The sequence below is a fragment of the Peromyscus californicus genome, unplaced genomic scaffold (assembly GCF_007827085.1).
Source record: "Peromyscus californicus insignis strain IS unplaced genomic scaffold, ASM782708v3 Scaffold_16__1_contigs__length_79575227, whole genome shotgun sequence".
Taxonomy (NCBI): domain Eukaryota; kingdom Metazoa; phylum Chordata; class Mammalia; order Rodentia; family Cricetidae; genus Peromyscus; species Peromyscus californicus.
Window position 1 is genome coordinate 55572709 of NW_026294458.1, and position 25103 is coordinate 55597811.

Below are 25103 nucleotides of genomic sequence, written 5' to 3' on the forward strand. Positions count from 1 at the left end.
ACTTAGAGCATACATTGCTGTCAGATGGGTAAGTCACATTAAGACACGGCAATTTAGCTGCTGATGTCTTACCAGCTCTTCTGGTGAATTTAAGATATATGCAAATTCTGTAATGTTTCCAATCCTTGCTTTTCATTTCCCAAATAAAGCTGAGCAGAATTGTCAGAATTATATGTTTTCAAAATACCAATGATAATTGTCCAACATATACAACATCTTAAGAAAATATCTTGTTTTATTTTTACCAAACCTATATAAACACAAAATGCTTCATAAGAACTTTCTTGTTTGCATACAGCAGAGATTGTCTGTTTCTTAGGCATCATAGTATCATGTGAACATCTCAACCCTTTCTGAATCCAAAAGACAAAGACTGTTTCATTTGTTTATATTTTAAATATATCCCACTCATGAAACATTTGCATTTGAATAATGAAATTCACCCTCAACAACCAACTAAAAATAGACTATTAGAATCAAAGCTATTTTTACTATAGCTTATAAAGTAGATTTCTTTTCCTCATAAATAAATAGAAAAAATTTAACTAGCACGAGCATTTTTGTTAAGCTTACAGATTCAATTATAAGAATAAGAATTTAATTAAAAGTTAATCTCATTTTGAATTTTTATTTTATTTCTTAGCATAAAGAAATTATTTCTAATTTTGTTATATTATCATTGTATTATGTTTGGTTAGCATCAAAAGGCTTATTCTCCTATTAAATTCTTATTAATTTTTCACCCTGTTCTTCCCCATTCCTTCTCTACCCTTTGCCCTCCTGATTCCTACAGGCATATAGAGAAGAGATGAGAGTACCAGATGGGGCTGTTTCTTTAATGGTCAGTTAAAGGATGGGAATCACTCTTCACCCTCTAGGATCTGAGCAAGCTGCTGCTCTGGGAAGCCCACATTCTGACAGCTTGGGAAATGAGAGGCCAAGATCCAAATTACTTATCAAGTGTAAATCATATACCTGGCAAGATGGCACTGAAAATGCCTGCTGAGCTATTGGGGTGGTTGTCAGAAAACAGTGATGTTGGAAACGTGAGTGCTTGACTTTTCATTGTAGCAATCTGTACTGCTGCCTGCAGAAATAGTCTGCCTGAGTCTCCCACCTTGCTCCTTTAACACTCCAGAAAACCTGCCAAGGGACACCTGAGTGTAAAGGGAAAACAGAGCAGTAAAGTTCATAAAACCAGGTTTGCAGGTTTACCAAGTAATAAGGCCACCATAAACCAGAGGGGTACGAGGGAATGCATCTGTGTGTGCTGCTGCAGAAAATAACACTGCATTATGGTGATTTTACATAATCACAGTGGAAAAGCTTTCCCAAGGAGAGGCACTCACTCGCTAATAGTTAGGGAGGAATATTTCTTTTTCTTATGAAAGAAGTATGTGGGATATTACAAAAATAGTATTTGAGCCATGAATCTGAACTTACCAGTAATTTGTTGTACATGTTTAATGATAGCTTGATGCTCTAGCCCAATTTATATTCCATGGATTCAAAGTGTATTTTATTCAAAACACAAGTAGATATTTATTCAAATTGGTCTGCACAGATTTTTGTCATTATATTCTATAATAATTTAGTAAGTTTTATAGATAATTCCTGGAAAAATTCACATAATTACATTCCTCATTGTTTAATACTTATCAGTACATTAGTTGAATAATTCAATTTAAAACAATGATTATACTATTATCTAAAAAGATACTTATGGTCTGAGATGTAGTGAGTGACAGTTGAAGGTGTTCAAACTTTGAAATCATTTTTCCCTTTTTTTGGGGGGGGGGTTGAGACAGGGTTTCTCTGTGCGTAGCCCTAACTGTTGTTTGGAACTCTCTCCATAGACCAGGCTGGCCCTCAAACTTACAGAGATATGCCTGGCTCTGCCTCCTGAGTGCTGAGACTGAAGACATGTGCTACCACAGCCTGGCTCAGTTATTTTTAATACAAAGTTTGTTTGCATACATACATCAATTTCCTCATTTATCACTAAGATTTTTTTCAGAGATTTGTGAGAAATCTATTTTAAGTTTCTAACACACAAATTTGTTTCATATACACCATATTGTGGCTGTTAATATTGTGTAGTTACCAAGGTAATAAGGGCCATTGTTACAATTTTATTGCTGGTGAGGCAATAACCGAAGTAACCCTTTTAAAAAATTCAAACTCATTACCATCCATTCTAAGTATTGGGAATGCTATTTGGGTCTCCTTGTCTGAAATCAAAGTGTCCAGAAGACATTTTTGAAGTGGAAGCTCACATTCCTTCACCCACGCCTCCCTTTCTACATCTTGAAACCAAGCAATTTCAGCTTCTTCCTTTCCAGTATTCCACCTCTTTGGTCTGATTTCCATGCCCTCCATTAACTGGGAAAGATCTCTGTGATCTGTTGAGACTATCCAGATAATCTAGGATAATCTTACCATTTAAGAAGGGTTGATTATGAATCCAGTTCCATCTGTCATGTTAAGTCCTCCTTTACACACAATTGTAGCACATTTGCAGCCTCTAATGAGTGGAATACATTGTTCATGACTGTTACTGTGTTGACTACAGATGGCTGAAGATTTTAGCAATGTCTAGATTTTGCAAATACAGCCATAATCAGAATGGTGATTCTGATAGTTGTACTGATTGTTGATATAGGAACTATTGGTGAGAAAAACAGTTTTGTCTAGTTATGAGCTGGATCTTTCCAAAATTAAATTCCTGATACCTTATTTTCAGGTCTGATTTATGAGTCAATTTTCTAGTGATGTCTTCTCACTTAACATACATCAATAGTAGAGTACTTAAAAACATATATATTTGCTTGAAATGCCTATTGTCTGTCCTATTTTGGGCAAATCGATATTAATATTGCTTCAGGGCTTTCAGTGGATCAAAAAGAAGGAAGGAATATAGCTTTTGGCTTTAACTTTTTTGACCTTAAAAAATCCTCATGGAAAATGAATGTAGTTTATTTACGTGTTTATGACACACAGGAAAGAAAAGGCAAAATAAGTCTTCAAAGCAGAATGAAAAATACAAATTTTAGGTGCATTTCAAGACATAGATGAGTATCTTTTCAATATACTGACTAATATTAACATTGGTGTTATTTATAAAAACAATTTTGTATGCAGCCAGACTAGGGTCTGTAATTCTTAATTGACATGGCAAAGTGTACAAAACTAAGAACAAGTACTAAAAAGGAAATAGAAAGCATAATCTTACTAAACTCATAGATTGCCTATGATGATTGTCAGATTACAAACTGTGCATGAACAATATGCACAGTCTGAATTGCCAAACACTATCAGTTGTTATTAAAAGCTTCCGCTGTAATAGAGATACTCTTATAAGACCATTTACCCTCCATTTTCTCACTCAATTCTTTTAAAATGTAATTCTTACAGTTCTTGGTTTTCACTGTGCTCTTTCTATACATTCTTGAAAAAATTGTTTTTATTTGATGATCTCCCTTACACAAAGGCAAAGCCTCCTTTGTCGTAAGTATGGGGAAAAGTTGCTGTCACTATAGATATTGCTGTTTGTATCCTGCAAACATGAAGGATTCCCCGTCTGATGCGCAATTTTACTTTCATGTCCACGGAGTTGGCTTAAGCTTGAAGTATACTCTGTTGGGTTTCACTACTTAGTGTCTTAAACCAATTACTTGTCTAAATGGGAAAAAGCAAATATCTTTGGACTACATTGGTTTGCTTCCAGATTCAAAGATATTTAAAAGCCACATCCTTATTTCAGTAGCAAGGTTAAATGTGCTGAGTTTGTGAACAGAATTCGATTATATGATGGATCAACTTATATTTCTAGAAAAGTGCCAGAACTTTAAAAGTTTGCTTCTTTCAATGAAGTTTGTAAATAGAGAGGTAACATGGAATGACTTGAACCTAATACTTTTTGCATCTGTTTTAACAGGGTCAGATTTCAGCCAACCTTTGCTGAATTCATTTTTTTATGGTACTTGGATATATTTTTCATAAGGTGCTGATCTCTGTAATTCCTGTGCACATACCAAATTCATAACTTAGAAATCTTTTTAGAAATTATCAAAGACAAACCAGTTTTGAAAATTATTCTTGACTATAGCTTTATGTCTTGGTATGTGATTAAACAATAAAAGATTACAATAAAGGCTATATGTGATTTATCTGTAGAGGACACAATATTGAATAGGAAAAAATGTTGACCTATTTCCAATATCAGTAACAGAACCAGGATGCCTACTCTCACCACTTTTATTCACTATAGTAATGGTGATTTTAGCCAGAATAATTAAGCAAGGAAGAAATAAAATGATAAACACATGAAAAAAATAGACAAAGGTCTGTTTGCAATGAAAGAGCTGTATACATAAAAAACCATAGATTCCACAAAAATAATGTAAGTGCTTATTTATAAAAAGTATCAGTAATGTAATAGGATACAAAGTTAACTGTTCTCTGTACCAACTGTGAATTGATAAATTATAAAAGTTATTTAATTCACCATAGCCTAAAAAAAGAATAAACTTAACTAAGAATGTATAGATCTCTTGTTTATCCCACTGGGTGAGAATAAAACTACTATCACAATTTTGGAGGCAATTGAAGCAAGTTTTATTAAATAATGGCAAGGATGATGGATGCTGGTCAGGTCCATACGTGGGATTCTCAGAGAATCGTTGTTAATTACATTAGTCAAATGCTTATAAAGGCAAAATTCACAAGAATACATACTTCTTCAGGGGCAAGCATATATTCTGTAGTACTTCCTACCTAAATACCATGCGACTACTTGTGACCAGGCACATCCTGTGCAATTGGGACAACCAAGTTTGTTTATAGAAGAGAAAACACAGGGCTAGTCATCTTACATGAACAGCTCCAACATTCCAGGAAGTTGTCTGTCCTTGGGCAAGTGGGGTTTACAGGTTAGAAGTATTTTTGTTTTATAGGTCTCTTAAGCATAGGAATTTAAACTTAAAACATAACTCTAGCCCTCACCCTATACATTAAGAATTGCAAAGCAGTGGTCAAAGGACTTGAAGATACACAAAACTGGAAATAGTCTACATTCTTGAGAAGACTACTGTTAGAATTACATTTATTAGATTGGCTTACACAATGTAGTCTGTATAATCAAACAATGGCTGTCTCACACAGTTAAAGAGACTAAGAATCTGGTAGTTGCATAGTCTTTGAGGCTGGATGTCTTAGCAATCTCAATTATATTGAAAGCCTAGAGGATTCCTAGAGAGCTGCTGGATGTCAGTGTGTGTTTGTAGCCTGAAAATAAAAGCTCTAGTATCATCAAAGGGACAAAGGAATGCAGTACTGGCAAAAAAAACCAAGCAAACAAACAAATAACAAACAAACAAAAAACAGGTTAGATGAACTTGCCAGTATAAGTGAAGTTAAGCAGGAAAAAGCAAAGTCCATTCTTCCCTCATCTTTTTCTGGGCTGTCACTGGGAAGGTGGGAGCATGTCTAGAGTGGGTCTTCCCACTTCAGATAATCTGATGAAGAAAATCACTCACAGGAGTGTTTAGTTGATTCCAGGACCAGTCAAGCTGACAACCAAGCTCAACCATGACAAATCCTTTCCCCAGACTTTTGGTTAACAAATATGCATGTAGCCAATTCAGCTGCTAAATGTTCAGTGTTTACAACTCATGGTTTTCCCCAGTTTTAAAATGACACTTTATTGCTCATTTGTATGACAATTTTATATTTTTCAAGTCTAAAAATATACATCAAATATATTTTTCCAGTTTTCTGCTTATGTACAATGAGATAGTGAGTCCAGCACCATTATCCCCTTGTCTACCTTTTTGAACAGTTTTAGACTTTAGTCTCCTGACTTTTGTCCACACAATTCCATCATCATATTAATGACGACTCTCCCTCTAGAATGTAGCACTTTTCTTACTTTCCTAGAAATAGGTGCTTATTCACTGAATAATATAGTCTCTTTATTATTCCAGGCGAAATAAGCAGTATCTCTATATGAATGATATTTATCTTCAAGATAATTTTTGAGAAGTCTGAAAACACTAAAATGCATTAGTAGCACCACCCTCTAAAATATGTGCCATAGAACACATGAAAAGCTATGCTTCTACCATAATGGCATTTGGGTATAATAACATGTGATGTCTTAAATACAATGATACCTAAATTCAAGATTAAACTATAAATTGATGATGAAAATTGCCAATAATGACCTCCAAAGGGAAGACACAACACAATTAAGAAACAAAATAATCACATTTGTTTTCATCTATGATAGTCAGATCCTAAAATGAGGTCCTAATTTTACTGTGAATGCAAATATATATACTTAAATTCTTATGATATTGAGGCAATAAAGCATAAGAAATTTTTTAGGTAGCGACCTTCACTTGATTTTGCTATGCACACCCCCACAGCCCATAATAATGTGCTTGACAGCCTAGTTCCTTCACTTGAACATACTATGTATAACCACATCTCTCGCCACATAATCACCTTGCAACCTCAATACTCTCTCAGCCTCCTACCTGTGTTGGGCTACATATACCCCCATCTCTGAAATCAATGTAAGTTTCCTCACCACTGGTAAAAAGCACATTTGGACAGTTTCTATTCAGGTGTCATCTGGATATGAAAAGGGACCCACCCAAACTACACCTCTTTATTTTGTTTGTTTTGTTTTTTGTTTTTCAAGACAGGGTTTCTCTGTGTAGCTCCACCCCTTTCCTGGAACTCATCTGTAGCCCAGGTTGGCCTTGAACTCACAGAAATCCACCTGCCTCTGCCTCTCAAATGCTGGGATTAAAGGTGTGCACCACCACCACCCGGCTACAAGCCACACCTCTTAATAATCACTCTTCTTTCTTTTGAACCTCATAAAAGGAAACCCTGAAAGTTAGTTCAGATGTTTTATGACCCTCACTCATGAGGCTGCTATCTGTCTTGATCTCGTCTTTCTCTGTGTCACCTGCACTCTTGCGTTGATCCAAATAAAGTTCTCTTGCAAAGCTGAGTGGGCCTTGTTTTCAGTTCCTTGGATGACAGGTGAAGATCCTGCGAACACATCGCACTGACCCCAGCCACCAGTGAGGACGACACTTTCATCAGTAGTTAGGTTTTTTTTTCCTGGCCACAGTAATTTAATATGTGTAATAGCGTCTATGCAGACTGGTATGGCTTACATAATTAAAAGTTTCCATTTTATCCGAGTCAGTGAACTTATTGTAAGCGATTAATTTTTAGAAAATTGTATTTTTAATAATGTTGGATTATAACTTAAACATTGTCAAACTATTATAGTGATTCCCCAAATGAGAAGAATTTAAATACACACTTCTTTCTTTCATCTTTTATGGATTTATATATTGACATAATAGCATTCTAATTATCTTGCATGTGTACTATTTATACCAATTCAAATAGAAGTTTGATGCTGAGATGGGGATGCTGAGATGAAGCCACATACACACATAGCCAAGAAGAATGGACAGCTGAATTCAAAAAACATCAACAATTTCCAGGATTTAAAATCCTGAATCATGACATGACACTAGTGGAATTCAGGTGTTTCTGGTATATAGACTGCTCTCACTCAATGTGAGGTTGAACTGTTGACCTTGTGTACATCCTACTTCACAAATGAGTCTATCAGATATGCTAAGCCTATAGGCTGAAGATGATGCCCCAACACTGTGGAGAAACCTCAGATGACTGTCCAAGCAGCTGGCTGTTTCTGTCAACTCACAATGTTTTGGAAGTTGCTTGCATGCACCTCCTGTTTTTATTTTTGTTAGCTAATATTAGTTCTTTCTTGGGTCTCTGAGGGAGTTGAAGATTAGTTAGTTATAGTTGAAGATTAATTAGGATAGAAAGTGAATTAGATACAATAGGATAGATAATGGAATTATTTTCTCTGAATTTGTCAAATACAAATGGACTAGACATTGTTTAGGTATTTATTACTTGTATATATTGTATATAGTTATTGTACTTTTGTATATAGTTTTTCTTATGTTGGTTATAAGATTTTTCCTTTTTTCTTTTTATTAAAATTGAAAAGGGGAAATATGGTGATATTTTATTTGTATTAAAATGTTATTTGTATGTTAATAATAATAAAGTTGCCCGGGGGTCAGAGCTATTAGCAAGCCATAGGAAAGTTGGGCAGTGGTGGTGTATGCCTTTAATCCCAGCACTTGGTAGGCAGAGCTAGGTAAGTCTCTATGTGTTCAGGGATACAGCCAGCATTGGATACACACGCCTTTAATCTCAGTACCAACCATAGAAGACCTGGAGGTCTATACAGACAGGCAGTGACGAGGCGGATATGTGGTTGGGTTTACAACCAATGAGAAGGCAGAACAGAAAGTCTATATAAAGACTTTAACACAGGAAGTAGCTCTCTTTTGGAGAGGTAGGACCATCACAGGAGGAAGGGTAATGTTTTTGCTCTTAGCTCTGACCTCTTGGCTTTCTTCTTTGCATTGGTTCTGTGTTTCTTATTTAATAAGATGGTTGGTTACATCTACATAATACTCTCAATTTGATTTCCATTTTTTTGGCAATGTCTGACATACATACATGTGTGCATATGATATATACATATATAAAGACTTTGAATATAGCTTTGCATATATAACACATATTCCCATCAAAACATATATACATAAATACAATGATCAATAGAAAAAATAGATCATGAAAATTAATCTATCAAATCACAAAAACTGAATAAAATATAGTTATATATTTTTATGTAATCTAATAAGATACACAGGAAAATAGCTGTATCTTATAGCTTCAGCTACAAATATATTTTACACAAAGAAATAAATATATTTGGTTAAAATATCAAATATTATGAGACCTAAAATTTCTTACATAGGTCAGCTTGTATTTTTATCTCACATCCGTAATTTTCAGGGAAACTGAATTCTGATATGAAATTTAAAAAAAATTGAGTATAGAAATTTTAAAATTGTTTAAAAATATTTAAGTGAAAATAATGCTTAGAAAGTAGTGTAGTTATATAACAAATTAAGTTTTGTAAAACAACAGATTAATAAACAACACTGGTCCCTTAAGATTCCAGTTTCCAGCATTAAAGAATGTCATAGCTATTATGGGGTCTTAGTGCTATGTATTACTATTGTAGACTCATAATGTATTCATAGTGATGATGCTGGTGTAGGATACCTGCCAATTATAAGTATGAAAATAGACAAAAGTAATTATGTATTATATAAAATAATTGGCAATGATTGTAATTAGTGTTTGTGTTGTTTATCAAAATGTAATATATTTAACTTATACCAATTCTACTTATTAAGAATTACCAATGCTCGTTCAGGCTACTCCCTCAAGATTAATTTCAGAAGAAAGCATTGCTTTCAGGGCAGATAACAGTTCTCTGTTTGACTCTGTCTGTGAAGATCTTTTAATAGGAAAAGATGCAAAAGTAAAAACAATGATATTGATTATTCTGAACCTGGGTAGCTTAGGCTAGTGCTTGTGAGTGCTTATGTCTTAGATTTTAGCCAAAAAGGCTAGAATATATATATATATATATATATATATATATATATATATATATATATATATAACATATATATATATATATATATGAATTAAAATAGTATAGAAAAAATTCTGTGTAGTTGTAGGATTCTTTTAATAATGTGCGGTTACAAAACACTCAAAAACGTTTATGAATTTTTAATGGAAAAATAATTCAGAAATTAAGCTAGTATAACCTAAATCTTCAGTGTTATGAAGTGTGTTTTAGAAAGCAATAAAATACTAGGCCTTCACCTTCACTCATCGCATGCTCAGTCACTCAGAGCTGAGTCTAGCCAGCTTTGTTCACCATAAGCATCATGTTCTACTGCAACATTTTATCTGTAAAGTGGTATCATTCTATTCAAGTGTTCATGTGCATAAACACCAATGTGGTACACTTTCCTATAGTATGTAGTATAGTGTCGAGATATGTCAGTTTGTATTCAAGGGTCAATAGGCTATACCATAATAGCCAACATAAATAGGCTGTATCATATAAGTTTATATAAGTTGACTCTATTACTTTCATGCAATGAATTTATTGCCTAATGGCATGTTTAGCTACCATTAAATTATTTGAAACTGTATTACTATACCAGGTTCCATTTACTAATTCTTTTGTACTTTTCTATGCTTATATTTGTCCATTTGTATCACTGTAACAAGATACAATATAGTGGTTATAGACAAAAGCTTCGTGGTTCTGGAGGCTGGGATGTCCTCCAGTAAAGTGCTGGGAAATAATGCATTTAACTGGGGGCTTGATTCCTGATTACTTCTCAGTTTGTTTTATGGAGGAGAAGAGGCAAGAGGGCACTCTCTGAGACTCTATTTATGACCAACCCTATTCATGATCTCGTAATTTAATTATCTCCCGCAGCCCCTTACTGAAATAGCACCATTCTAGAGATAGGTCTCCCCTCCCCTCCCCTTCCCTCCTCTCCTCTCCTCTTCTCCCTTCCCTCCTCTCCTGTCTTCTTTCCTCTTCCCCACCCTCTCTTCTCCAATTCTCTCCCTTCTTCCCTCCTCTCCTTTCCTTGCCTTCCCCTCCCCCCTTCTCTCTCTCTCTCTCTCTCTCTCTCTCTCTCTCTCTCTCTCTCTCTCTCTCTCTCCTTATTCTTTGGATGCAAATTTAGGACAATCCTTAATAATTGCAATCCAATCTAAGCATTCAAATTAAATAAGAATCTCGCATCTTTTCTCTAAAATTCAAAACAGATTTAGTAAGAAAAGTATATTAAAGTTGAAATGAGTAAAAAAAATATGTCTCTTGGGCTGGAGAGATAGCTCAGAGGCTAAGAGCACTGACTGCTCTTCTAGAGGATCCGAGTAAAATTCCCAACACCCACATGGCAGCTCACAACTGCCAGTAATGCCAGTTTCAGGGGACCCGACACCCATGGCAAAAACACCAATGCACATTAAAATAAATAAATAAAACAAAACAAAAAAGAAAGAAAATTAAGTCTCTTCACTAAATTTGGCTGAGTTGTGAATACAAAGGGAAAAATTACCAATTTTAGTCAAATTAATAGTGCTACTTCAGTCAATACACACAATATTTAGGAAGAGAGCATACAATTTTGCTGATCTAAATACAAAATGAAATCAGTTGTTACAGACTCTCAAACAACAAAACCCTACCTGAAACACAACCCTAATTTCTTCAGTGAAGACTAAAGAGAAGAAGTTAAAGAGGAAACATTTGAAACCAGCAGAGGTCTGCTCCCCAGGCATAAGGAAAGACACCATCTCCATGATACACATGTTCACATGATACATATAAAACAGCAAATGATATGGAGGCTGCAACTCGCTCTCTAGGAGCTCTAGCTAAGTTCATTAGCAGAGGTGGCCCTAATAAAGCAAAAATCTTCAAAGCAGAGGATGCATCCTCATGTTGGAAGAAGAGAGCATCTAGAACTTTGCTCGATGAGAAGTAAAAGCCATGCCTTTAGAGGACAAGGCCATCCTGTTAAGGACTAATACAGTTGATGACATTTAGTTGAAGTCAGTGTTCATATTCCATTCTGAAAACCCCAGGGCCTTGAAGAATTATACTGAATCTGTCCTGCCTTGTTCTATAAATGGAATGACAAAGCCTGGTTGGCAGACCATCTGTTTACAACATGGGTTACTGAATATTTTAAGCCCACTCTTGAATTTACTGCACACAAAAAAATGAAAGATTCCTCTCAACGTATTAGTAGTCCTTATCAATAAAGCTGGTTACTGGAGCACTCTGATGGAGGTGTGCAAAGAGATGAGTGTTGTTACTAGGCCGCTAACACAATGTTTATTGTACAGATCAAGGAACAGTTTCAGCTTCCAAGTCGTGCTCTTTATGAACTATATTTTCTAAGATTTTAGCTGCCACTGACTAGGATTCTCAAATGGATTTGTCTAAAGTGAGTATAAAATATTTTGAGAAGGACTTGTCCTTTCCAATGTCACAAAAGATAGTCATGGCTCATCAAAATATCACCAATATGAGGAGCCTGGGAGAATTTGATGCTACTGCTCACATGTGGTTTTGGCTAATTCAACCTTTACTTCAATTGATGAAGAGACTGAAAATGTGGTCCTGTACCAGGAAGGCAGGTGAAGTCCATAGATGTGACTGAATAGTTGCAATCTCATGGTGCAACTGCAATTGGTAAAGAGTCATTTCTTATTGGATGAGCAGAGAAAGTAGGAAAAAAAAAAAAACAGGATAGCCAAAACAATCCTATACAATAAAGGAGCTTCCAGAGGCATCACCATCTCTGATTTCAAGCTCTACTATAGAGCTACAGTAATAAAAACAGTTTGGTATTGACATAAAAACAGACATAGATCAATGGAATTGAATTGAAGACCCTAATATTAACCCACACACCTACAAACACCTGATTTTTGAAAAAGAAGCTAAAACTGTACAATGGAAAAAAGAAAGCATCTTCAACAAATGGTGCTGGCATAACTGGATATCTACATGTAGAAGAATGCAAATAGATCCATATCTTTAGGCATGCACAAAACTCAAGTCCAAGTGGATCAAAGACCTCAACACAAATCCAGTTACACTGAACCTGATAGAAGAGAAAGTGGGAAATAGCCTTGAATACATTGGCACAGGAGACCACTTCCTGAATATAACACCAGTAGTACAGACACTGAGAGCAACAATTAATAAATGGGACTTCTTGAAACTGAGAAGCTTCTGTAAGGCAAAGGACACTGTCGATAAGACAAGAAGGCAGCCTACAGAATGGGAAAAAAACTTTACCAACCCCACATCAGATAGAGGGCTGATCCCTAAAATAGATAAAGAACTCAAGAAACTAGACAGCAAAATATCAAATAATCCATTTTAAAAATGGACTACAGAGCTAAACAGAATTCTCAACAGAAGAATCTTAAATGGCCGAAAGACATTTAAGGAAATGTTCAACATCCTTAGACATCAGAGAAATGCAAATCAAAATGACTCTGAGATACCATTTCATACCTGTCAGAATGCCTAAGATAAAAAATAGGGATGGCTGCTTATGTTGGAGAAGATGTGGAGAAAGGGGAACACTCCTCCACTGCTGGTGGGAATGCAATCTTGTACAGCCACTCTGGAAATCAGTATGGTGGTATTTCAGAAAATTGGGAATCCACCTACCTCAAGACCCAGCAATACCACTCCTGGGCATATACCCAAAAGTTGCTTAACCATACCACAAGGACATTTGCTCAACCATGTTCACAGAAGCATTATTTGTAATAGCCAGAACCTAGAAACAATCTAGATGCCCTTCAACAGAAGAATGGATAAAGAAAACGTGGTACATTTACACAATGGAGTATTATGCAGTAGTAAAAAAAAAACAAAGAAAAACAATGTCATCAAGAAATTTGTAGGCAAATGTATGGAACTAGAAAAAAAACATCCTGAGTGAGGTAACACAGACCCAGGAAGACAAACACGGTATGTACTCACTCATAAGTGAATGTTAGAAGCAAAGCAAAGGATAACCAGTCTACAATCCACAACCCCAGAGAAGCTAGGGAAAGAGGAGGACACTAAGAGGGACACATGGATCGCCCCAGAAAGGGGAAAGGGTTAAGATCTCCTGGGTAAACTGAGAAGGGGGAATATAGGGGAAGGGATAGGAGGGGATGGGTAGTGGGAACATGGGGAAGAGACAGGGAGGGAGAGCAATGAAAGAGATATCTTGACCGAGTTTACCATTAAGGGGATGGGGAGAAATCTGCAGCTAGAGAAAAGCCCAGGAACTCATAAGATTGTCCCCAGCTAAGACTCATAGCATTGGTGGAGCACATTCTTGAACTAACCTTCCCCTGCACTCAGATTGGTCATCATTGAACCTACATCCATTGACAGATGGAAGCAGATGCAGAGACCCACAGCCAAGCACTTGGCCAAGATCCTGGAGTTCAGTTGAAGAGAGAGAGGAAGAATTATAAGAACAAGTGTGTAGCTTGAGTTTTCCTGCCTGGCCCACAGTCAGGACAAATCTCTCTCACCTGCCAGTCCCACAGCCTCTCAGACCCAACCAAGTAAACACAGAGACTTATATTGGTTTCAAACTGTATGGCCGTGGCAGGCTTCTTGCTAACTCTTCTTACAGCTTAAATTAATCCATTTCCATAAATCTATACCTTGTCACATGGCTCGTGGCTTACCGGCATCTTCACATGCTGTTTCTCATCTTGGCGGCTGGCAGTGTCTCTCTGACTCAGCCTTCCACTTCCCAGGTTTATTCTCCTCCTTCTCCCGCCTACACTTCCTGCCTAGCCAATGGCCAATCAGTATTTTATTTATTGACTAATCAGCAACACATTTGCCATACAGAACATCCCACAACACAAGTGGGGTGGGACGTCAGAAGCATGATGGGAAAAACCACAGAAATAGCTGACCCAAGCTAATGGGAGCTCATGGACTCTGGACTGACAGCTGGGGAGCCTGTATGGGACCTAACTAGGACCTCTGAAGGTGGATGAAAGTTGGGTGGCTTGATGCGTTTGTGGGCCCCCTGGCAATGGGACCAGGACTTACCCTTGGTACACAAACTGGCTTTTTAGAGCCCATTCCCTGTGGTGCAATGCCTTACTCAGACTTGATGCAGGAGAGAAGGGCTAGGTCTAGACCCAACATAGATAACAGCCTGTGTTGACTACTTACTGTCTATGAAGAGGGGATGGGGGTAGGATGGGGGTAGGTGGGGGGAGCGGGAAAAGAGGAAGGAAGAGGAACGGGTTGGTATGTAAAAGGAAAGAAAAATTTTTAATAAAAATTTATTAAAATAATAATAATAATAACAAACTAAGAAGATAAATAATCCAACTGGAGTTGAAGAGTGGGTAGGATTTGAACAACAAAAAATGTCATCTTCCCACAAAATGGAATGAGGAAAAAATTACAAACAAATAATTTTCAGGAGAAAAAGATGTTGAGTAAAAGCTGAAGAAGGAAGATTGGAGGCAGGAGGAAGGTAGAGAACAGGAGGAGATCAGAGGAGAGCAATAGCAACAATCAACAATGATAGAGATAGCCATAATAAGATACAAATTTACTCTTGTGAAGGTAGCAAGCGCTCTAAGGGTAAGAGTTAATGGATGGCTCTAAGCTACTTGTTGTGTATGCCAGGATCAAAACAGACATGTGAATCAAATATAGAAAACAGTAAGTTCTCTGATGGTAGTTTATGGCTGAATTCACAGATGTCATTAAGAATTTTTCTTTATTTTGAATATAAACACAGACACATAGGGAAATATAGGGTTAAAGATCTGTTAGTCATGCATAAATGGGTTAGTATATGCAAAATAGTTTTGACCTTTGGGGGAATGGTAAAAAGAGATAGGATGCTCCCAACAGCTATGAGAACACCTAAGCATCTTCCATTTTTACAGCACCTGCTTTTCTCTGTGTAAGGGAATGTAAAATCATTCCCTGTATCTCTCCTAAGAGGAGCCATGTGAGCACATTTAGGGCACATTGGGATCATCTTGGATAATCACCCATTTTATGATCATTACTGTTATTGTGTCATGGCCCATATAAGGTTACATTCTTAGCCAGAATGATGGCTAACATTATGCATCAAGTTGTCTGTATCTGATGATACCTAGTTGGCTGGCAAAAGCATTGTCTTAGGGCTTACATGTGAGGATATTTCCAGCATATAGTAATATTTGCATTGATGGAGTGAGTAAAAAGATGTGGATGGACATCAACCAATTGCTTATGGGGTCCAAATATAAGTAAATGGTAGAAGGAAGGAAAATTAACTCTGTCTGATTAGTTGAGATAGGTCAGACATTCTTCTCTTTCCTAAGGAGTGACTTGTATCATCTGTCTATCCGTCTATGTATGTATGTATGTATCTATCTATCATCTATAATCTATCTTTATAACTATTTATAATCTATCTATCTATCATCTATCTATCCTATATCTACTATTTATCATCTATCAACCTACCTACTTACAATTATTCAGTGTCTATGCATGTGTTTTAGTAGATCATCTCTGGCTAATAGAGATGCACAATAAACAGACACATCTTCTGGATTTTCAGCCAACTTTACTGAGTAGTGTGATTAAAACTAATGGTTCTATTCCTGCCATTATCATTCTTTATATAATAGAAGAGATAGATGATAGATAGTAGATATAAAATATTTAATGCCATGCCATATTAAAAATAGGCAGTCTCATTTTTTTTTGTTGAGTCTCCATTTTATCATTGACATGGGGGTATTTCCAATCTTTCCTTTGTGATATATGGAAGTTGAGTGGAATATTGTTAAAGAAAAATTGAGTTATAATATAATTGCAAGAATTTTATTATTTTGAGATATTATAGAGATAAAACACATTTAAAATAATTTTGTTGTTTTTACTTCCCTTTATTAAAAATATTTTTTTGTCTCGTAAATATATCCTGATTACAGTTTCCTCTCCACTCCTCTCAGCTAATCCTCCCTACCTCTCCTCTTATCCAGATCCACCCCCTTTCTGTCTTTTAGTAGAAAACAAACAGGGTTCTAAGGAATAATAATAAAATAAAATAAGATGAGAGAATAAAAATTAACACATCAGAATAGAATAAAACAAACAAACAAGCAGAAGGAAAAGAGAGCAAGAAAAGACACATGGAATAGATATAAATGAACTCTATCAAAAGGCACATAAAATAGGTCAGATGTGTGTTGCTTGCATATGTTGATTATAAAACACGTAATAATCCATATTATTTTAAAGTAGTCTCATACCAAAATTCTCCAAATGATTTCATGGTTGTCTCTTCAGTGTATTCTACTTTACCTCAGTTCCTGTGGTCTGAGCACATATATGTGAGCATAGCTACGTAGTTACGTGGGAGTCTTTTAAGGGGCTAGTGGGAGTAAAGACTGCTGAGTGTTGAGCCCTACATCATCAATTACATGTCCCAGCACTGTAGGAAACTGTCTTTGTGAAGCCTTGATGAATTTCTAGTAGATGCAGAAGCTTCTCCACCACTCACTACCCATATTACCTAGGGCCTCAAAAGAGGAGTGAAGATGTTTGATCTCCCATCTCATAATCTCTGAACATCAACTCAGTAGATGTTTGAGAGTAAAGAAAATATTCTGAGGTACTGAGTTCTAAAGGAATGGTAGACATTAATGTTTGAAAAAGAGTCACAGGAGTAGACCCTAGATCTTGTGCAAAGGAGTCCTCAAAGTAACTGGCTAGTTGCTTTATTTGGGCAGATGCCCTTTGTTAATAGAAAAGTGAAGACATAAATTGCATGTTCTCAAAAAGGACATGATGCCAAACTAGTCTATAAAGATATATGATCAATGTCTCTTAATTTTAATGCAAACTATTTCAGCTTACTTTATGTGTTCAAAATCCTGGTAATTCCATTCAAGTACCAAAATAACAGAATTATTGCATCCGTTCAAAGAAATACCCTTCTGTAATCAATTAATTTGATAACACTTGCATATTTAATTTTTGTGATGCATAATTTATATCATAATTACGTGCAACTAATTTTACAGTTACCAAGTCTTTAAAACAATGACCTCCTAAACCAGCCCATCAAGGACATTTTCAAATCAAGAACAGATTTCTTATAAAAAATACTTTCAACATATACTTCAGTAATACACTATCAAAGTTCACAGCACAATATAACGTATAACCAGTTCACTGCAGTTATAAACTGAGCAGTCACATGAGTGTGTGTGTGTGTGCGTGTTAGATGCTTTTCATGTGCACACTTGTTTTCTCCTCTAGTCAGGCCTAGCAGCAGTCCCAGATACTAGGGGTGTGCTCATGGACGTGCATATGATCAGATGCAGAATTGAGGCCTGCTGCTGCAAATGTTCCCCTGTATGCCTTGCCCATGATTGCCTGATTTTACATAAAAAGCTGAACTCCTACAGTATGGTTGACATATTGCTCCAGAAGAAAAATGTGAAAAGAAAAAGAAAAACAGTGGAGAGTATTGCCATGCAGTTCCCTGTGTTCACTCCTGCCTACTTTTTGAAACATTTTACAGGGACACATCATTCCAGGGTATTGATTACGTTGGGAAATCCTGGTATCTCTACCATGTTCTGAAGTCTTCTAGAATCTAGAACATTTTGTGTATGAGAAAGAATGGTTTTCATTAATCAAAATGAACCCTGTAGATTGTTTACAATGTACACAAAATGATCTTGTGTGATTCGGGTGGATAAGTTTATTCTGAGTGCATAAATAAGCTCATACATCCCGGATCAATGTTTTACACCATTCAAAAAAGCAAAAATAAGAAACAGAGATCTGGCAGCATTTGCAAAGGTGGTGGTTCCATAACTTTTAATGCCTAATAGCATGTCTCAAAAGCCATGTAAAGAAACAATTGTAGAGTTCCCAGACTGGTTATGATGAATTCATGGGATTCTGCCATAGTTTAATGACATTTATTGCCTTTTATTTTTTAAGTGCACCCAGTACTTAATGCTTTTATTTGAAGACCACTTGTGGGAGTTTGTTTTAAATAGTGTTTTAGGCTAATAAAGCTACAATTGATACAATAAAATTCTTGGTGTTGTAGTAAATGTAGTTTAGGGAACAGGGAACAAACTGTTCACATCTTTGCAACAAATGCATACTTCACAGAAACTATGTTCAGTGGCTTTCTGAATCTAGGATGGTGTAGTTCATTTAATATGGATGCATGGTGTACTGTCCTGGATGAGTTTATGGACTGTATGACCAAACCAATATATGGTTCCTTAAAATGACGTAAATACATGCAGTATTTCATAGAACAGATAAACGTTCTATGAAACACCAAACGAGAATTGAATATGATAAAAACCATAATAAATTCTCAATATTTATTGTGCATTTCAAAGTCAATATTGTAGGATGAAAAACCAGTATTTGTTATCCTAGGCATGGATGCATTTACGATTGAGACTGAATATGCATTGACTGGGCCCATGCTCCCAAATTTATCAGAACATGACAGGGTCCTCCTCAACCTCTCCCAGCTATTGGCAATAAATAACAGGAATGATTTTTATCTGTGCTATGCTTCATCATGTTTCTCTAATTCCTGGCAAATCCTCCCATGATTGTTTGTTCTGTGAAGTGTTTTATTAATGTCCCTGTTATCATTCCAAACAACTCTAGCCACAACCTAGTCTTACTGAAAAGACTATTCCTGCTTATAGCTTTTTAGAGAAACTTAATATTTGGATTCTAAGATGTATCTGTCTAAATTTGAAGCATTGACACCTCTATCCAATCTATCCATAGGAAAAAGAAATCAATCAACTGAAATATATTCCCCTTTACAGGAAAATGTATTATTAAATTCATGAGACCCCCCCACTGTGTTATAAGAAACCATATATCACGTCGATCTCTCCGTATAGATATACCATTTATAATCAAACATGATAATGCCTGCTAGACCAGAAACATTAAATGTCTTTGCTTCTCATACTGGAAAATGTTGCAGAATAATAATGGTATAAACTTTGAGTCAGAGGTTTTAGGTCAAGCCCCAAATTTATCATTACTGTATTTTGTAAATAGGATTAACTTATCTACATATTTGTTTATTTTACCTTTTGAAGAGCCTGGATCTTTTTCTGTAAAAATGATAAGGTAAAATATCAAATGTTGTCTGTAAATTATGAAGCAATGGGAAAAATCTTACGCAGTGATTAGAGTTCAGTTGAGCTTCAACCAGCTTAATTTTTTCTTTGATTCCCTTTTTCTTCCATGTATGTATATTACATGTTTTCTAATGTTAATATCATACCTCTTTTTAACCAATGTGATTATCCATTAAATGCACACATATTTATGACTTAACTTTAGATGGACTTTAAGTGGCACTTTCATAAAGGGAGTTTAGAAAAATATCATGTTACTTTAAATTATCCTACCTACATTTAAGCAATAATTAGTCTATTGTCAGGAATTAACAAGTTGACAAGAACATTAAAAATATGATAATATACATTACTAATTAACATCTACAATATTGTGTTTTGATATATACTTGTATTTCATAAACCAAAAAATAAAAATAATCTGGGAATGAAAAATATGAACAAAAATTCTTACATATAGTGTTTTTATTAATAGTGAAAAATTGAAAGATGGCACAAATACACATACAAAATGCTCTTTCACAAAAAATAAACATTATTATTAAGGAGAGGAAACAAAGTTTGGAATAGTATGGAGAAAAGATTATCTATTTTTTATTGCATTTCTGATAACAGAAAAAAATGTTTGTATTAAAATATATAAGCCTGGCATGATGGTCCATGCTTTTCATCCCATTAGGCGGATATCTGTGAGTTTGAGGCCAACCTGGTCAACAAAGTGAATTCTAGGACAGCCAGAGTTGTTACACAGAGAAATCCTGTCTCAAAAATACATGAATTATGCATAGAAAAAGTGACCAAAAGTTAACTAAAACATACTGGTCATAGATTGTTATAATGATGTATATTATACATTTACCTGATAGCTAAGAGTTGTATCATTCTGTATATTACAAAATATATGAGTATCATCTTATAAGAAAAAATATGATTTCCTAACAAAAATAAGTAAAAAATTATGGCTTTTCCATTAAAACAAATCAAGATAATGAAACCATATGCCTGTCAGTTTTTTCATATGAAAAAGAAGTCTAAATTTGCTTAGCAGAATTATAGGAATAATTTAAAATTATTCACGAGAGATCACTCCGTAGTCTATAGTGCTTTCTCATAATTTGAAATCTGAGGCTGGATTTGCTTTGAACTATTGATAAGATTATCTTGCTCACCTCTAATTCAAGGTGGAAGAGCTGCAGGAAATGGCCCTCAGAGATAAAACACTGCTTCACTGAGAAGCCAGACTTAACTCCTTCAGAAACAAGCTACTGTTATCAGGCAGTATTGCAATACTGATCATTCCCACTTTCAAACAGAGAAACACATTGACAGTGTAACTGAGCAACCTAAACAACACTTCAAGTAGGCTGTGATTGTCTGATTCAGTCTCTTTATCTGAATGGGAGAGTCTTTAAAAGGTCCATAATGAGGCTCTAACACGGAAAGAAAGCAGCCCGAGCGATACATAGTTAAGCAGAAGTCAGAAAGAACTATATAAAAGTATAGAAAAACAAGCAAACACCATTCAGTCATTTAACATGTTCTTAATAACTTGTTTTTACAAGGTTTTCCACCAATGAGAGTGCAAAAATACCTGAAACCCTGATGACAGTTTCCTTAGCATGATTTTGCAGATGGAGGCACTTAGGACCAAACAAATAAGTACCACATTACTGATGTTTGCTGCCCTTCACCCAAGGAAATTTCCATAATTATTATCACGTATTTACATCGTCAAATGAAGTTCAGTATTTGCATTGTGGTTTAAAATGCATACTGATTGTGATTTGATTAGTCATTAGCATACAAAATATGGAAAATCTAGGCTTTGGAAAGGTTGGAAGCTAGATCTCATTGTCTTCCTAGTGGATAATTCTTATCTTTTTTTTTTTTAAGGTGCTCAGGATGTTCTCCAGCATGTATATTTATTGGATTTGTGTTTCTCTCCATGACAAACTGGGTCAGGAATATAAAATGTTGCAAATTCTATCTCAAAGAGCAAGGCATTAATGTTCACATGGTGGGTGAGGAGTTGCTTCATAGCATTAGAACCTGAGTTTTGATTCCCCACTACTGACATATTAAGTCAGGTACAGTGTTGTACCTATACCTCAGTTCTAGAGAAGCAGAGGCAAGTAGATTCCGGATCTCACTGGTAAGATAGTCTAGTGAGGCACTAGTTCAATGAGAGGCCTTGTCCCAAAAAAATAAGCTGAAGAGAGCCTGGGAAAGAAACTCATCTGAACTAATGCTTTCTTCATTAAATTCAACATAGCAGACAAGGTTTTAATGCTAAATGTCTCACTTGGAGCAACACAGAGATAAGTGGGAGAAAGTAGAAAGAGATTTTTAAAAGTTTTTTATTTTTAAATTTTATAATATATATAATGTATACATTATACAATATATACAAAATCTTACTCTCCCCCTCCTTCCTTCAATTTGTCTTAGATTATCCTCCCTCTCTACCCACTCAACTTCATGTTCTTTTGCCCTCTTTAAAAAAATGCGCGCGCGCGCGCGCGCGCGCGCGCGCGCACACACACACACACACACACACACACACCATTTTTTGCCAGCCAATTACTCCTGAGCATGAAGCCTGCCCTGGATCATGGTTGATATACCCAGTATTACTCCACTGAAGAAAACTGATTTCCCCTCTCTGGACATCTGTCAATTGCAGATAGTTTCTCCATGCTCTGAATTAGTCTGGCTTGAACGTGCTCAGGTTTTGATACCCGACTTCATGATTCTCAAGGTTCTTATCATTATGGGAAAGATCATGTAAAAATGTTCATAAGTAACTACAGTTTATCAATGCTTATAATTTTAAATATCGCCACTCCAACTTCTAAAATATGAACATAAACAATGTAATGAAAAGTTTCAAAATACTTGCCATGTGTTAAGCAAAATCCGAGTCACTGGCATGAGTGTCTTTTTTTAGGAAAGGACATAACAAGTTTATGAGGCTACATACTGTTATCATGGAAGACAAAATCCTTTAGAGATGGTAGTTAAGTTATAAAATGAGAAAGATTTTACATGTGTAAAATCAGGTTGTAAACTATATACTCTACAAGAGAATTCAAGTGAAGGAGCCAAGTATCAAATTGGCAGGGAGCTTTATCTGTTTAGTTTACTGACTTGTGCCAATTTGTTTGAACTATGTGCTGTAAATAAGAGTCTAGATAATGTGTAAGATTGAATTGAATCTCAGCGAATTAAGTTTGTAATTGTTGGCTGTGGAGTTCAGGATAAGAAGAAGGAATGAATTCAGGAAAAGTTGTGAAGATTGTTTGATGCTCTCACTGGCAAGAACCTGCCTTAGAACTTTCTAGTCAGAATCCCTACCCACTGCAGTCACTCTAAGAAGATACAAGCCTTGTATGGACACTTCTGTTGTCGAAAAATCTTTTTGTACACTGTGAAGATGTGTCTTTGCCAAAGTTCCTTCTGATTGGCTAAAAGGACAATAGCTAGGCAGGAAGACACTAGGTGGGACTTCTCGACAGAGAGAAGAGAAGAGGAGAAGAATCTAGGCTTGGGGGAGATGCCAGGGGAGACAGAGAGGAAGCAGGACATGCAAGAGGAGAGGTAAAATCCATGAACCATGTTGCAGCACGTAGATTAATAGAAATGGGTTAATTTAAGTTATAAGAGCTAGTTAGAAACAAATGTAAGCTAAGGCTGAGCTTTCATAATTAATAATAAGTCTCTGTGTCATGATTTGGGGGCTGGCAGCACAGAGAAAGACTGACTATACACAATTTTAAGAGTTACTTCAAATTATATAAATGTAGTGATAGTTTGCTAATCATGAGTAAGAATAGATAAAATATGAAGAACTATACAGTTTCAAGGTGAATAAACTTGGTGCATTGTGTTGTGTTGTGCTGGTGGTTGGTAGAAATTAAATTATTGGAGACAAGGAAGTTAACGAACTGAGTGAGGTGATTAAGTTAAACCATGTAGCCATAAGCGTTGTGGGGGACAGACAGAGTGGAAATGTAGACCAGGTGCTTAATTCACTGAGGAAAGAAGAAAAATGCCTGGCAACTCAGTGAGTGCATTACAGGACAGAAACCAAAGACCATCAACATGAACTGAAGAAAATGCTGTATTCTGCTCGTTTGGAGAAGCATACTGTACTTGTGTATTTCTCATGAGCATAGAAGAGCAAAATGTGGAAATAATATTCAAACAGCAGTTCAGTAGTAAATTCCTAGCATGAATTTACTAATTAGGGCACGACATTACCCCATTCTTTTTGTTAGGTAATCTACCATGAGCAAAGGAGTGTTTCTATTCCCAAAATAGAAACAGCCAAGGGAAGAGTTAAGAACAAACAATATGCCGGGCGGTGGTGGCGCACGCCTTTAATCCCAGCACTCGGGAGGCAGAGGCCGGCGGATCTCTGTGAGTTCGAGGCCAGCCTGGGCTACCAAGTGAGTTCTAGGAAAGGCGCAAAGCTACACAGAGAAACCCTGTCTCAAAAAAAAAAAAAAAAAAGAACAAACAATACACATAAACAAGGTGGTTTTGATGAGAGGAGTTGATCAATTAGGAATGAAATTCTGGGAAGAGGGCACTTGGCGAGTGCAGGGAGAGGAAACCTCAGCATAGGAAGCTGTGAGATGAACATTTCACAACAACAACAACAAAAAATAAGGCATAGTAAGTTGACCATCCTCTAAGAACATCATCTTTAAGTAAAAATAAGTTTACCTCATTTTGATATTTGGTTTGCTGCTAGATATAATCATGAAATATTAACTACCACGTACTTTAAAAGCACAGGTTTTTAACCATAAGGTAATTTGATTTTACACAAGATAATCTCCACCCCCACCTCAAATTTAATTTCTACGTGACAATGAAGACTAATATACTTAGATCTTAAAAAGGATTCTAATACAGACTTGTAAACCACTTTTCACTGGGAAATTTTGAACAATGTGTAAGTCAGCATACAACTGCAGGAAAGTCATATCCCAAAGTGATGCTCAAGTGTTACATGACAAAGGAAGTAGGGTGACATATTGAGAAATGTCACACAGAGGTCAGTTTCAAGGCCTGATATTTTTTAAACACTTTATCAATCGCTGAGCCATAATCGCACCCACCAGCTTAACAGAACCCTATCAGATCACATCTGGGAAGGCTGCCAATGCTACGTGGCACAAGAGCTCAAGTGTCCCTGATTAATTGGTAACTGTTCCATCAAAAGGGAAACTTAAACCACAGCAAGAGATGCTTTATATTTAAGAGCTGAGCACTGGGTACTTGGGAGTAAGCATTACCAATTTAGCATAATCCCAGACAATGGTTAAAAACAAGGAAAGGCCATTTTTGGCTGTTTATTTATT